This window comes from Bactrocera dorsalis, chromosome 1 (genome assembly GCF_023373825.1).
Source record: "Bactrocera dorsalis isolate Fly_Bdor chromosome 1, ASM2337382v1, whole genome shotgun sequence".
NCBI lineage: Eukaryota > Metazoa > Arthropoda > Insecta > Diptera > Tephritidae > Bactrocera > Bactrocera dorsalis.
The window spans coordinates 96,204,318-96,217,757 of NC_064303.1; the positions used below are offsets into that span (position 1 = coordinate 96,204,318).

At 37.3% G+C, this 13,440-nt stretch overlaps 1 protein-coding gene across 2 annotated transcripts in view; it reads left to right on the forward strand.

Moving 5' to 3' along the window:
* The first annotated feature begins 5,748 nt into the window (after window positions 1–5,748).
* The window catches only part of LOC105228780 (uncharacterized), a 40,252-nt gene continuing 32,560 nt past the window's right edge, over window positions 5,749–13,440 (forward strand). For both annotated transcript variants that reach the window (XM_011208748.4, XM_029551331.2), the window contains exon 1: window positions 5,749–5,999. The gene's annotated coding sequence lies outside the window, so the exon portion shown is untranslated. The remainder of the gene's footprint in view (window positions 6,000–13,440) is intronic.

The window sequence follows — 13,440 nt, forward strand, 5'->3', positions numbered from 1 at the left end:
GGAGATTCCCTAGGTTTCGATTCTAAATGGGTACTTGAAACATTGAAATTATCAAGGAGAGCAATATATTAGATTTGGACAAATATTTCTTTGGATTTTCTTTAGCTTCCATAGCATTGGTACCTGTACCGCTTATTCATAGTGTTCAGCTTCAAGTTACTTGGCATAAATCTATAACGATTTTAGCTGCTTCTGAAGATCTGTTTGACTTTTCGTAAAAATTTTTCATGTTGAAAAAATACTCAAGAATATTTGAGTGTGAATTAACCGACCTTAAACCTGTTATAATACAAAATTTTTCTTCCCAGATCCTTTGAGACAAAAATCTTCCATCAGATGGACACATACTGACTCTATACATCTAAATGCTTTCTTTGGGCTGAAATATGAAAATAAAAATGGATTGTTTAAATAATATAAAAGACGTGAGAGCAGAGAGCTTAAGAATAGGATGAATATTTGAGAGCCTAAAAGTCGTGAGAGCAAAAGCTTAGAAAACAATTGGTCTTAGTTTGGATGACGGACACAATTAAATACTTTTCAAACAGTGGTAACCTATAGAAGGGTTATTCCAGCGCTACAAATACACAAACGACCCGAACTTATCGCTATTTGATATCTAAAGTCTCACTTTTATGTAAGATTTATGCTTTTTATTAGAAATTAATGGAAGTTCAGTTATAATTTTACCAAAGAAATAAAAAAAAAAACCGTTTACTGCGATTTTCTGTACTGATTATGCAAATTTAACTACGTATATACTAACCGAAAATATAAATTTAGATATGCATACATTCCTCTACTCAGCATCTACGTCACAGACTTTCAGCTCACATGCAAGCTTCTACATAGTTATTGCCACACAAAAAGCGCATTTTTTACATCAACATACACACGCCCACTCGCCCATATCTTTGAACTTGATGCACTCTCACCTCTTGTGAGGATATCGCTTTCATTTTGTCGTCGTTTTTTATTCGATTTCTGTTTTGGTAATGTCGTCATCATTATTTCATTACCATATAGCAAGGCTGCCGCCCGCCAGACACTCAAAAAGTTATAGCATGTATGTAACTCGGGCACCCACACAAGTGTAACAGCACATAACGGTACATGAGCAGCCAACACCATTTACGAAATCGTCCTTCGCTCATTTTCCTGTGCGCACGATTTTGTTATCTTTTTCACTCGCCTTACTTCGCGCCAGCCATCCATCTTATGTGCCGCACTAGTTTTGGTTAGCGTTGTTTGTTGTTGTTGGCGCGCTTTTTGCGACTAGAAAAATTTTGTGATTCATGCTTAAAAGTTTAGCGCTTGGCTTTATAGTGCGGACCATCTCATATGCTGTCTTTGTGTGGGTGTTTAAGTGTATGTGTGTGTGGGATTGGTAGTACAGGTCCGACTTTTTAATTCGGTTAAGTGGATCATTTCAATTTGTTGGATTGAACCTGAGAGGTGGAATAATTTAAATGCCGCTTAAGAAAAACAGCTCACACTTCGTTGAATTGTCGAGCACTTACTATATATTGTGGGTAGTCCATGCCATCCTCTTGGTCAGTTCGAAAATTAAAATATAATTTTTAATAATATTAAGGAATATTAAAGAATTTTGGAAGACTGGCAAAAATATACATACATACGTATCAGTCTCAGAATCAATCTTCGGAAAAAATAATTCGATTTGCATCTATCTTCAGGGTACTCCAGTTATTACTGGAGGCATTCGGACTTTTTCGAAAATAACCTCGAAAAATTGGCTCAAGGAACCATCCGCAAAATTACGTTTCAACATTCTGATAGAAATACAGAGATTTTAGGACCCTATTTGGGATACATCCCTACGTCCGGGATGAATGAGAATATTTATAAATTCTCGTAGGGGAAATATTCCAAGAAATCGTCATTTTTCCCGATGATATGTACGATTCGTATTGGCCGCTAAGGATACACCTCCTTTGGGACCACGCCCAAGCAGAACTTGCAGCACAGTGCGCCTACATACTAAAAACCCTGAACTCCGACGTCATTGATTGCATTCGACTCACGGGATTGCCGTTAGTTATTACATCGTGGGACCAAGCTTAGCCATTCAGCTCTTCAGTCCCGCTTTTTCGCTCTAAGTCCGGTTTATCCCTCTGGGAGGTAGTTAGTTGGATAAATGTGTACTGAGTTTGGAGCTAGAAATCCTGATCATAAAAGGGTGACGTAACATAGGTTTATCAGATTTATAGGAATTGAAGTCTTACTCCAAAGCATTTCGAGAGAAACTCATCCTCAGGGATCGGATAATTTGTGCTCGAATGCGTCGAACTTGGAGATTCTAAATCTATTTAGAAATATCTTTTATGTTCCATTTGACTTATAACGAGCACAACGGAGAGCTGGAAGGGGCTAATCGCGGATATGTGGGATTTTTACCTTACAAAGTGTAGCTGCCCACATCAATTTCTGCAACTTCCTGTTCTGATTTAAGCAGATGACTAAGCGTTGATCTACTTTCCTGTGGACATTAATAAACTGTATGTAATGACGCGGGAAAAGTCTATAAAAACGCGGAATAGGAACAATGCACTGTCCCACCTTGCCCAACAGCGTCCGTCTCATTGAATATGAGAGTGTGTTCATCCCTATATACATTCATATATACAAATTGTCCACAGGCCAACAACACTTCTCAGCTAATTGTAACAGTTAGTTGCAACTCATCAGCATATGGTTAACAGACCACAACCGAAGCGCCATCAGCCGCGCAATCGCCACAAAGCTAACCCCGACGGCATCGCTTTTGCTGCAGTTGCCGCCAACAAGTTAATGCACTGTTAGACAGAATCGAGAACAACAAGAACTGGATAGGTTTATGTATAGTATAAGCAAGTTAATAGTTTTGTATGTATGTATGTGTATAGGTTTGTGGTTGGCATTCTTATTGGCTAGTTATTCGGGTAACGCGCTTGGCTTGCCGAATGGCGCAGCTAGTGTGTGTTCTGACTTGGCAGATTTGGTTGCGAAAACTCGCAGTTTGTTGGGGACGAGTGAAGAAGAGTGGGTAGGTAGGTGTACCGAGTTATTAGTGGTCCTTGGGCACGTTTTTCGTCTAGTTCTTTTCACTTTCTTTCTGCCAAACGAAAAAAAAAAATAATTGAAAGTATTTGTCGCATGGCTACCACACTAATTGGGACTTCAGTCTCTTTTTCATTATACATAAATGATTCTCAAGTAAATATATGCCATGTACACGGAAAATCTTTGATCCAACAATGAAACTGATTATTTTGCTCTGTATCAAAATTCGTAAAAATTTTCTACTTGATCTAAAAATAATAACTATAACTAAAATATTGCCATTTCAAGACATATCATCCAATCTTAAGTAATTTTGAGACCAATGGATGGTGGATTTCGTTTTGCTTGATGGCTCGGTGAATGTTAGCGACAACCTGCCCTATCATTTTCAATGGCCAAATATTGGTTTGCTCCTTTTGACGTAGTCTTGTCAGAACAGAAATGATGTACTTCGTCGGAAGTAACGTCCAAATTTACCGAAAAATTAAGAAACTATTTTGGTTAGCATTACTGGCATATCAAAGGGATGAAGAGGTCTCTCCGTTCCGCGAGATGGTTGTCGCGTTTTTTAAACATTGATAAACGCTCCGGCTCTTTCAAATTGTGATAGGACAGTTATTACTTTACGAAATATGTATTTAGTTCTTTATCTCGCGGCTTTTTCTCTTCTCAGTCTCAAAGAAATGGCTCGCTGGGAAAAAATCTCACCCTCTCAGGTCAAGAGTTAAAAAAATGGATATTTTGATGGGCTTTGTTTTTGCACTATCAAACCCGGGCGGAAAAATTGGACAACCGTTACAATCATGATTTAGAGTAAAGCCATGTTTTTACTCAAGAAACCGTTCTGTGTTCGTTCTTTGAATGTTGATAAGTAATCAAGCAATGTTAGAAATATGACGAAGAATGTTGGAAATAGACGTGACGTCATGAGCCTACATTGACGTACATACATATGACGTATTTTAATTGAGGAACTCGTTCAAGCACGCCAACTTTTGTTGCGAACAAACATAGTTCCTTGGTGGAATGTAAACGAAGCAGCGATCAAGATTGTAACTTCGTACCGCATAACGAAGAAGTGCCTTGGGATGCAGGGCAGCAGTGGAAAGTGTTGCCAGTACCACTCCTGGGTGCCCGGCCACATAGGCTTCGAGGGCAATGAAATAGTGGACGAGATTGCCAAGAATCGTGTACATCTAACATCCGAAAGCGTGATTATCATTGGGAAACCCATGCATTGTCCATACGACGATCTTGACAGAAGCATGGTAAAGAAAATTAAGACGCAATGGAATGAGCTATCAGGGTGTAAAACTGCAATAGTCATGTAAAAAACGGTAGATTGGAACAACACAAATTCCTATTGGCATTTGATAGATGAGACTGTAGGAACATGATGGGAATACTAACTGGTGGCGATACACGGCTGACAGATCGAAAAGGCCGCAGGAAATGTTTAGAGCAGGCACCAGGAAAACAATGGAACATCTCTTGTGCACGTGTCCCGCATTAGCAAGACTACGCTGTAAGCATTTATTGTCCACACGGAATGATATCGATAGTGAGGCCACAGAGTCTGTTAAAATTCGCGTCAGGCATCCTAAACGACGACTACTCCATTTCGACTTAGCAACTGAACTGCATCTGGTATCACAAAAGACCAAACTGGGTTATGCGTGGCTAATTGGCCTACCAGATTAACCTAACCTAATCAAATGTAGCGTGGGCAGGACCAATTTTCGAGAATGACATATCAGAAAGTAGAGAGAAAGAGAAGATAGATTCATTATCGGCAATGGGCAACATAAGTAGCTGTGTGTGAACAGACGATACAACAAACACTACTATAGAAAAGCGACCGATGTGGAAAACAAGAACAATAAGTACAAAGTTAACAGCAAAAACAACAAAAACTTTACCAACAATGATAGTAACACAAAAAAAAAACAACGACAACATACGGACAACAATTCGCTGTAACTCATGGCGGTAATTCATATTGAATATTGCTTGTTGTTTTTGTTGTTATTTTACGTATATTATGATACTACAGCTAGTTTTTTTCCTTTGGGCTTGCGACCAGCACTCGCTGGCATATTGACTGGGCTTATACTGCCCACACTACTTGCCACAGCTCGTGGCCTTTCTGCAGAATAATAAATGTTGCTGCTGCTGCTGCGCACTGGCTTCTGCTCGGCTGCTGTTATTTCACACTGCCGCTGCTGCTGCTGGCGCTTCATGTGCTTGCCTTGCTGCTAGTGCTTCTTTGTGTCTGCTTGTTTCCATTATCAACGCTGTCTGTGTTGCTATTTTATGTTTGCGTTAGCTGAACAGGATATGTTAACCAATACAAACACACTCATCAAGTCAGTCATTCACACACACACACACATAACGGTTGTTTATGGCGAAAGCGAAATCAATTTTGCGAACGAAAGTGTTGTGTTTTGTCGAGCAACGTCGCCATGCCTCGCATATCCTTTCGTTTCTCGGCACTTCTTTGCCCAACTAACCGACCGAAACCGAGTCTTGCTAACACAGTCGCCCCCTCCAGTACCGCTGTTGCGACCACCAGCTCACTAGCGCTGTCGTCACTGTCGCCACTGCTGCTGTTGCGCCGTTATTGTTGGCATTGTCGTCGCTGTACAGCGTTGACTTCTCGCCTATAAATACAAATGTTCTGGCCAGAATGTGGCTTAAAGCGACACAGTTATCCTAGACGTAATCTACGCCGCGTGCAACACAACCGAGCGTTAGTCAAAGTGTAGAAAGTAAAAAGTGTGTATAAAAATTGTGGAAAAAATAAGTGAAGCTACATTTTTAATTTGTGCGAGTGCCACTAATTCGATTACAAAGTAACTGACACGATTTTGTGGCACAACAACAATAACGGTTGCAACTTTTAAATTGCCATTAAAAAGTGAATCTCTGGAGAAGTAAGTGTATTACGATGGCTTTAAATTTAACCGCTAATTCGAATAGCGGACAGTTTGTAAAAGTTGAGTGATTTGATTTGATTGAATGGTGAATCGTTAAGGCGGAGGAGATTTGAACGTAAATTAAATTTTTTTATTGAGAAGGACTGAGTGTTAGGGATGTCAGTGAAAATATATTAGAAAAATACGTTTTAATTTATAATTGAATAATTAATGGATTTTTTTTTCAATACAAATAAAGAAGTACTTGTTAGTTTCGAGAGCCTAAAGAGTTGTGATGAAATCCAATAAAAAGAAAAAATGTTTTTGAAAACTCGAATTTATGTACATTTTTGAAACTAAATAATATTTCTGGAGCATACATAAATATGAGAGGTGTCTTTTAAGAAAAATTAATATTAAGTGATTTTTGTATATCTTGTAATGGTTTTGATGACTATATTTTTTTCGATTAGTCATCAATATTTAGTTTGTCGCCTTCAAAGTAATCTCCATCAGGTGTAATACATGGTCTTCATTGCGTTTTTGGCTTTAAATTTAAAAATTAAATAATCTTTCGCATTTCCGACCATTTTCGACGGATGTTCTATCACAAATATCTCAATACGGCCAAATAAAAGTTTATATTGACCATCTGTCCCTTCGGAACAAGCAAATGATGCAGAAATATCGAATAAACAAAGAAAATTGCCTTGCTTCTTGAGCGGCTTTGGCTTGGTTTTTTTGGTCTCGATTAATATTTTCTCTCCATTCCGACGATTGGTGACTTATTTACATGCCAAGCTCATGAACCCATGTCTCATCGGCAGTTTTAATGTTCTCCATGAATTCGTACGATCAAGCATGTCCAAAGACAGTTTCGATAAAAAATACCAGCTGTATCGGGACGAATCGAACAAGGACGCGTTTCGTAGCCAAAATATCCACTAAAATCATTCGAACAAACTCGTGAGAGATGTCGAGCTCTCTTCTAACACTTGTCTGACACCTTCAAGCCCATGTCCCTCACTTTTTAATATTTTCATCAGTTGAAGAGGTTTAAGGTCGTCCAGACTTGTCTTCAAGGATCTCTCGACCGTCTTCGAAGGTTTTTTACCACTTGTAGGCTTGTGTTTTTGATAAAACTGAATTACCGTAAGCTTTTTAGTAAATATTTCCTAAAACCTTCTAATAACCATAATATCAATTTTAAAGACAAGAGGTCTAGTGGAAATCAGTTATTCACTATAGTGGGGTTAACGAAAGATATTACCCGATTTTGTCAAACTTTCATACCTGATTACGTTCATTAAAAAAAACCTCAGTAAAAGATAACTCTATCATTAATTGCTCCTAAAGGGCACAGATCAAAGGCAAAGATTGGTGAAATATGACATCTAAAACGAATGAAGAAGGACTTTGAAGCTAGAACTCCTAAATAGTAAAATAATACTATATATAGGTATGTACGAGTATATATCACTCTTTTCAAAATCGGTTTTTTTTTATATCAATCAGTATAGTTGTCCCGATTTGAATAAAATATTCTTGTATTCGGAGATTGTAGCAATACCTAAAATAATAATCTGTGTTAAATCAAAAAGTTTTCCCTATAAGGACCTGAATTTGATTGGTCGTTTTGAATGCCAGCTAAACGTTATAGCAGTCCAATCTGAAGAGTTCTTTAGATATGGTATTGATGTTGAAAACAATTCAATATGCCTAATCTTGTGAAGAAATCTGTCAAATAAAAAAGCACCTCATACAAGGACTTAAGTTGGCCGATTAGTCTATATGGTAGCTATATGTTATAGTGCTCTCAATCCCACCAGCAAGTAGGTGAGAAAAAGATGTGTGTAAAATTTCTAGTCGATGTTTTAAAAACTGAGGAACTAGGTCGGATGTATACAGACGGATAGATGGACACACAGAAGGACATGGCTCAATCGACTCAGCTCGTTACACTAATCAATTAAAGAAATACTTTGAAGAGTCTCCTACGTTTCCTTTTGGGTCTTAGTCTTACAAACTTTGTGGTAAACTTACGCCCTGTTGAAGGTAAAAAGATTGCAGAAGGAGGTTTTAGAGATAAAAATTTATTTATGGGGCGACAAAGAGCGATAAGAGCTCGAATAATATTGCTAAAGTGATTTTATATTTGCCCATAAGCTGAATCGAAAAAGAAAAACTGCTACGTTCCTATGTTGAAAAGCTAGTTTAATGGAACAAGTGTCTCTTCGGGAGATACATCTAATATATTTTTAAATTTCCTTAGCATCAAGATTAGGTTAGATTCCCTATCGGAAAATTTGGTACACTCAATATGAGTCACATTCTTCGTAAGACCTTAACACTGAAAAAGGAAATAAATTGTCATATAAAGACGGTATTTGATACTTGTTGTTACTTGATTAATTACATTAGCAGATAGCTCTTCGGAAAGAGCAAGAGCTGAGGTGTTGGTCTCGTAAAAGCAAGACAGTTAAGAGAAAGTGCAATAATAATTCGAATGAATGTAAGGAAAATTTTTATCTGTACCTCTTAGTTATCAATCGGACAGTGATCAATAATGCTTCTATTAGTTAGACAGATACGAGTATGTTATATGTTCTCTAGATCACTTTTAGTTCATATCGGGACAGTATAAATTTGCTACCTTGCAAGTATTGATGCTTGTTCAATTGATGCTAAGATTGAGTGAAGTCCAGTAGTCCAAGGGGTGCGTCATCAGTTTTTAGAATTCTTAATGCTCATTTACATATATCACATTCCTTAGTTCAGTTAGTTATATTGTACGTAGTTATAAGTATATACTATATACTCAAACAGGTTAACTAGGAGTTGTGGCTATTTAAATGAGCACTCTCTGTAAGGAAGTTTAACAGATTTTCACAGATATTGAACTCAGCGGGTTGCAGGTCAGCGGGTTGTTGTCCAGGCTGGAAATTCGGTTGTGTGCATTGAAGAATAAACAATCAGTTGGAGAATTTTAATCATCAGAAAAAATACAAAATGAAGAACAAAATTTTACAATTGAATTAATTCAGAGGCTTTCTTAAGTTCTTGTTAGCTTTAAGGTTTAATAAGAAAAATTTTTAGTTTTTATTTTTAAGCTTAAAAAATTTTTTTTTTGAAGACTATTCTAACCACCTAATTGCTCAATTGGTAGATTTACACAAATTTTCAGTTAACTAAGGGCTGTCTGAAACGTTTTCTCGAACCTTACTATTATTAAGGAAATGTTGCTTTCGCTCGAATATTTCTGAAAATCTGAATTCATATACATACATATACATATATACATAGTACATATTTGTCACCTGGATTCAGAAATTTCATCATTATTTCGACACAATAATGCGCTGCTGGTTGGCCCTTGTTACCCTCCAGATGGCAGAATTATATTGAGTAAGCCTATAAAAATATCACGTGATACACCTGTGTATAATCATGAATTTATTTTGTATCCCATTTAAATACTACATTTTTGTCACGCACCGCAAACATACACACACGCCTCTTTCTTGCAACATGCCGCAAGGCATACGACTTGCAGTTATTTAACCAAACACTCCACTATAATACAGTTACCCGCATAAATAAAAGTAAAAATAAAACAAATATTCGCACTCTTTTGTCGTTGTGGCAGTTATAATTACCACGCTAATTAAAAAGTCTAAGTACATTCGAGCAGGGTGGCAACTGCGCATCTGCATAAATGCATATGGATGGCTGCTTTGCCGGCTTGATGAAATGTTGGCACAACAACAACAACAGCAAGTACGCTTCGGAGTCACCTATTTACAAGCATGCACCCCGCATGACAAAATAGCATGCGAACACAAACATTATGCTTTAATTATCTGATTCCAAACAAAACTAAAAATTCAAAAAACAACGAAAAAGTTCAAAAACGTAAAAAAAAAACGTGAAAAATTAAAACGCTCGTTGGTAACTGCTTTCGTAATGTTCACTGGAGTGCTGTGATTTTAATTGAAAAGCACTGGCAACAACCAACGCGCCAACAACAACAACACGGCGCATTTTGCACCACACATTTGTAGAAAGTCATTAATAAGCTTACGAAAAAAAATTGTTGAAAACAAAAAAAGTTTGCAATTACAAAATAGTTAAATATACACTACTTTTAATTTCATCTCTTTCGCCATGCTTCGTTAATTTTCCACAAAAATTCAAATGCAAATGAAAGCGAGAAGCAGCCTAAATCTTAACAGCAGAAAGATGGTGCAAGGAAACTGAAGAAAAAATTATTTTTTAGGGCCTGCTAAGAAAGCGGAGACAACATCTGTGTAGTGGGTGCGCAAATATACATACATATGTATCTACAAACATTCATGTGATCACCGACTGACACAATTACCGAAAATAAATTACTTAAACAATTTTCTCTCTGAAGCTAACAAGAGTTAAGCTTAGAAAGTAAAATCGTGCTCTGTGAAGATAAAAAACCAAAAAAAGGTTAACTTCGGTTTCGCTGAAGCTAGAATATCGCTTAGAAATAAAGAAAGTTTCCATACAAGAACTGGACTTTGATCTATGCTATAGTGGTCCGATCTGAACAATATTTTCTGAGATTGTAGCGACATATGAGGTAATAATCTATGTCCGAATGGGTGAAATAAAAAAAATCGATATGAAGAATTCAGTTTGACCGATTAGTTTTTATGACAACAATATTCGATAATCTACGTCTGAATTTGGTATTCCCGCAAAACTAATACGGCTGTGTAAATTGACGTTGAGCAATATCAAAAGCTCCGTCAGTATCGGGAATGACCTCTCCGAACCGTTCGATACCAAACTAAGTTTTAACAACACCCTATCGTTTGACTTCCTCAAGCTACACCTGGAGAAAAAATTTCGAGCTGTAGACCTAAACAGAGAAGGTACAGTCTTTTATCATTGGTCTCAGCAATCGCGCCGTTAGTTTTGTTTTCTCAAGAATGGATAAGGAAACGAAACCAAAGGGGTCTGGTCGCGAAGGAGGACTGTGGGCAGTCATAACTTTTGTCTTTCTTGGAACCAGCATTAACACCTATAACAAGGACAGCCTTGAAATCCAACGCGGAATTAGTCTTGCCAACAGGTGCTACTTCGGACTGAGTTAGCAATTGAAAAGTTCTCGCCGAACAAAGACCAAACTCTATAAGTCAATCATCCCCGTCCTGCTATATGGTGCAGAGGCCGGTGACAATATCTGATGAGTCGGAATTATGAATTTTGGAGGGAAAGGTTTTGCAGAAGATGTATGGTCCATGGCGGATTGACATACCGTAGTCAATGAAACGATGAGCTGTACGAGATATGTATGTGACGACATTGACATAGTACAGGGAATTAAGAGACAGGCGCTACGCTGGCTAGGTCATGTGTCCAAATGGATGGAAACACTCCAGCTCTGAGAGTATTCGTCGGAGTACCCGCCGGGGGAAGCAGAGGAAGAGGAATACATCCAATCCGTTGGAAAAAGAAGAAGGACCTACCTATGCTTTCAATCACCAATTTTTAGATGGTAAATCAAGTATTTCTAAGAATATACAGCAGATCTAATCGGTTTCCTTTGGTTCTTCTTGCAAATATTGGAGGATAGTTGATAGATATGCTAGAGATAATTTTTCATAACTCTATTGAACTTCGAATAGGTAGGAGCCCCGTACTTAGCTATCAAGTTCTAAAGTTGGTGTTACCAGGTTACCATTGGATAACTTAAACTTTTTACACAGAAGAAGGTCAACCAAGAAGCCTTATAATATATCAGTATAGATTTTTCCATGGTCTCCTGATATGAATGCTTGTATTTTTTTGGTATGTAATTGCTGATTCTGGTTCATTAACTTTCCACCTACGTTGTCCTACTTGTGTCCTTAGCCAGCTGACTAGAGCAGTATTTTCTTTAAAAGCCTTGAAGGAGCGACATAAGAGACTGCCCACAAAGTATTAACTCAGAGGTCATTCCACTCACACTTATATACACAAACACAGTTACATTTCGGTGCATATGGCATGCTTTAAAATGAGATAACAATTTCCACTTCATAAACACCTCCACTCCGCAGTTAGTGCAAAACCTTGCATGCTGCTGCGACGACTGCTGCCGTTGAAGGCCCACGGGAATCTGCAGCCAATATCGCATTGCAGCTATAAACATACAAATTGAGGTTATAAAAGTGCACAATCACACATAACGGCATGGAAGCAAGCGCTGTCGGGCAAATTGTGCTTTCGGTTACCCTTGTGGTGTCATAAATTATCGAGTTATTAGTGCAGTCCAATTTATTGCGAATTTTCCACTCAACACTTTTTTGCGCTTGCAACTGATTGCGCCACTCATGTGGCACACACACACACGCATACAATCTTATATGAAAGGGCATTGAACGCATGTTTACATGTACACCTCAAATTTTCCTCAACTCTCCGTGCAGACTATGTAATCATATATGTACACCTATAATATGTGTGCTGGCATTTAACGGTTTTTATTAAGCACTTTCACAGTATTTATGTTACAGAGGGCGCGTGTGTGGACCACGATAAAAGCGCGTAAATTTGTTGCATCGCCAAAAATATTTCTTAATATTAATATCCTCTTTAATTTATGATCCTTTAAAATTAATTGCCTGTGAAATAGTGTGGAAAATACGGGGGTTGGGGGTAATCTTTTCATTGTAATTTAATGGCCTGACAAATTGTAAAATTAGCTACAAAATTCCATATTAAAATTTACGCTGTATTTATGAAAAATTTTTAAAAAATTAAATTAAAATTTATGAAAAATATCTTCAAAGTACTATTTCTAAAAACTTGTTTCCCGCACTCAATATTTCATCATTGTTATCTTATATTTTTTAAATAGCTGGCAACGCTTCATTAAAATATCTTCAACACTTAGAGTTTTTAAGAATATTTAGCTTCATTATTCGGCTGCCCTATCAAAAGCTCTTCAAAAATATTTTTCACCTGTGAAATTTTTTAAGTCTCTCTATTTCCTTAGACATGTGAAGGTTTTTAGCAATTAAATTTTCTAACTTCAAATTTATCGAAATAGTGGCAACCTCTTAACTTTCCTTGTGTGAAGCCATGCGATTTTTATGCCAAAGAAACCATAGGAATTAAGAATCATTTCAATCGGTTCACTCTTTCCCATGTTTAGGGCCGTTTTCAAAATGTCTGCATGTCGGCCATCTGTCAGTTAAGTTCTAGTAAAAAAAGGTTCTTTAACGAAAGAAGTAGTGTTGGTTAAATTAACAAGAACTTAATTGACAGATAGCTGTTAACCAGACATTGAGAAACAGCCTTGGAAATAGATAGATACTTTGTTAAATAAAAAAAAAGTAAAAATTATGAGTATAATTATTCGGACAGTTTCGGATGATCATAGTGCTCTAAGTAACATTTCTCTTCGAAAATCGTTTTGCTTTCACAGTACCTCGTCTTTCAC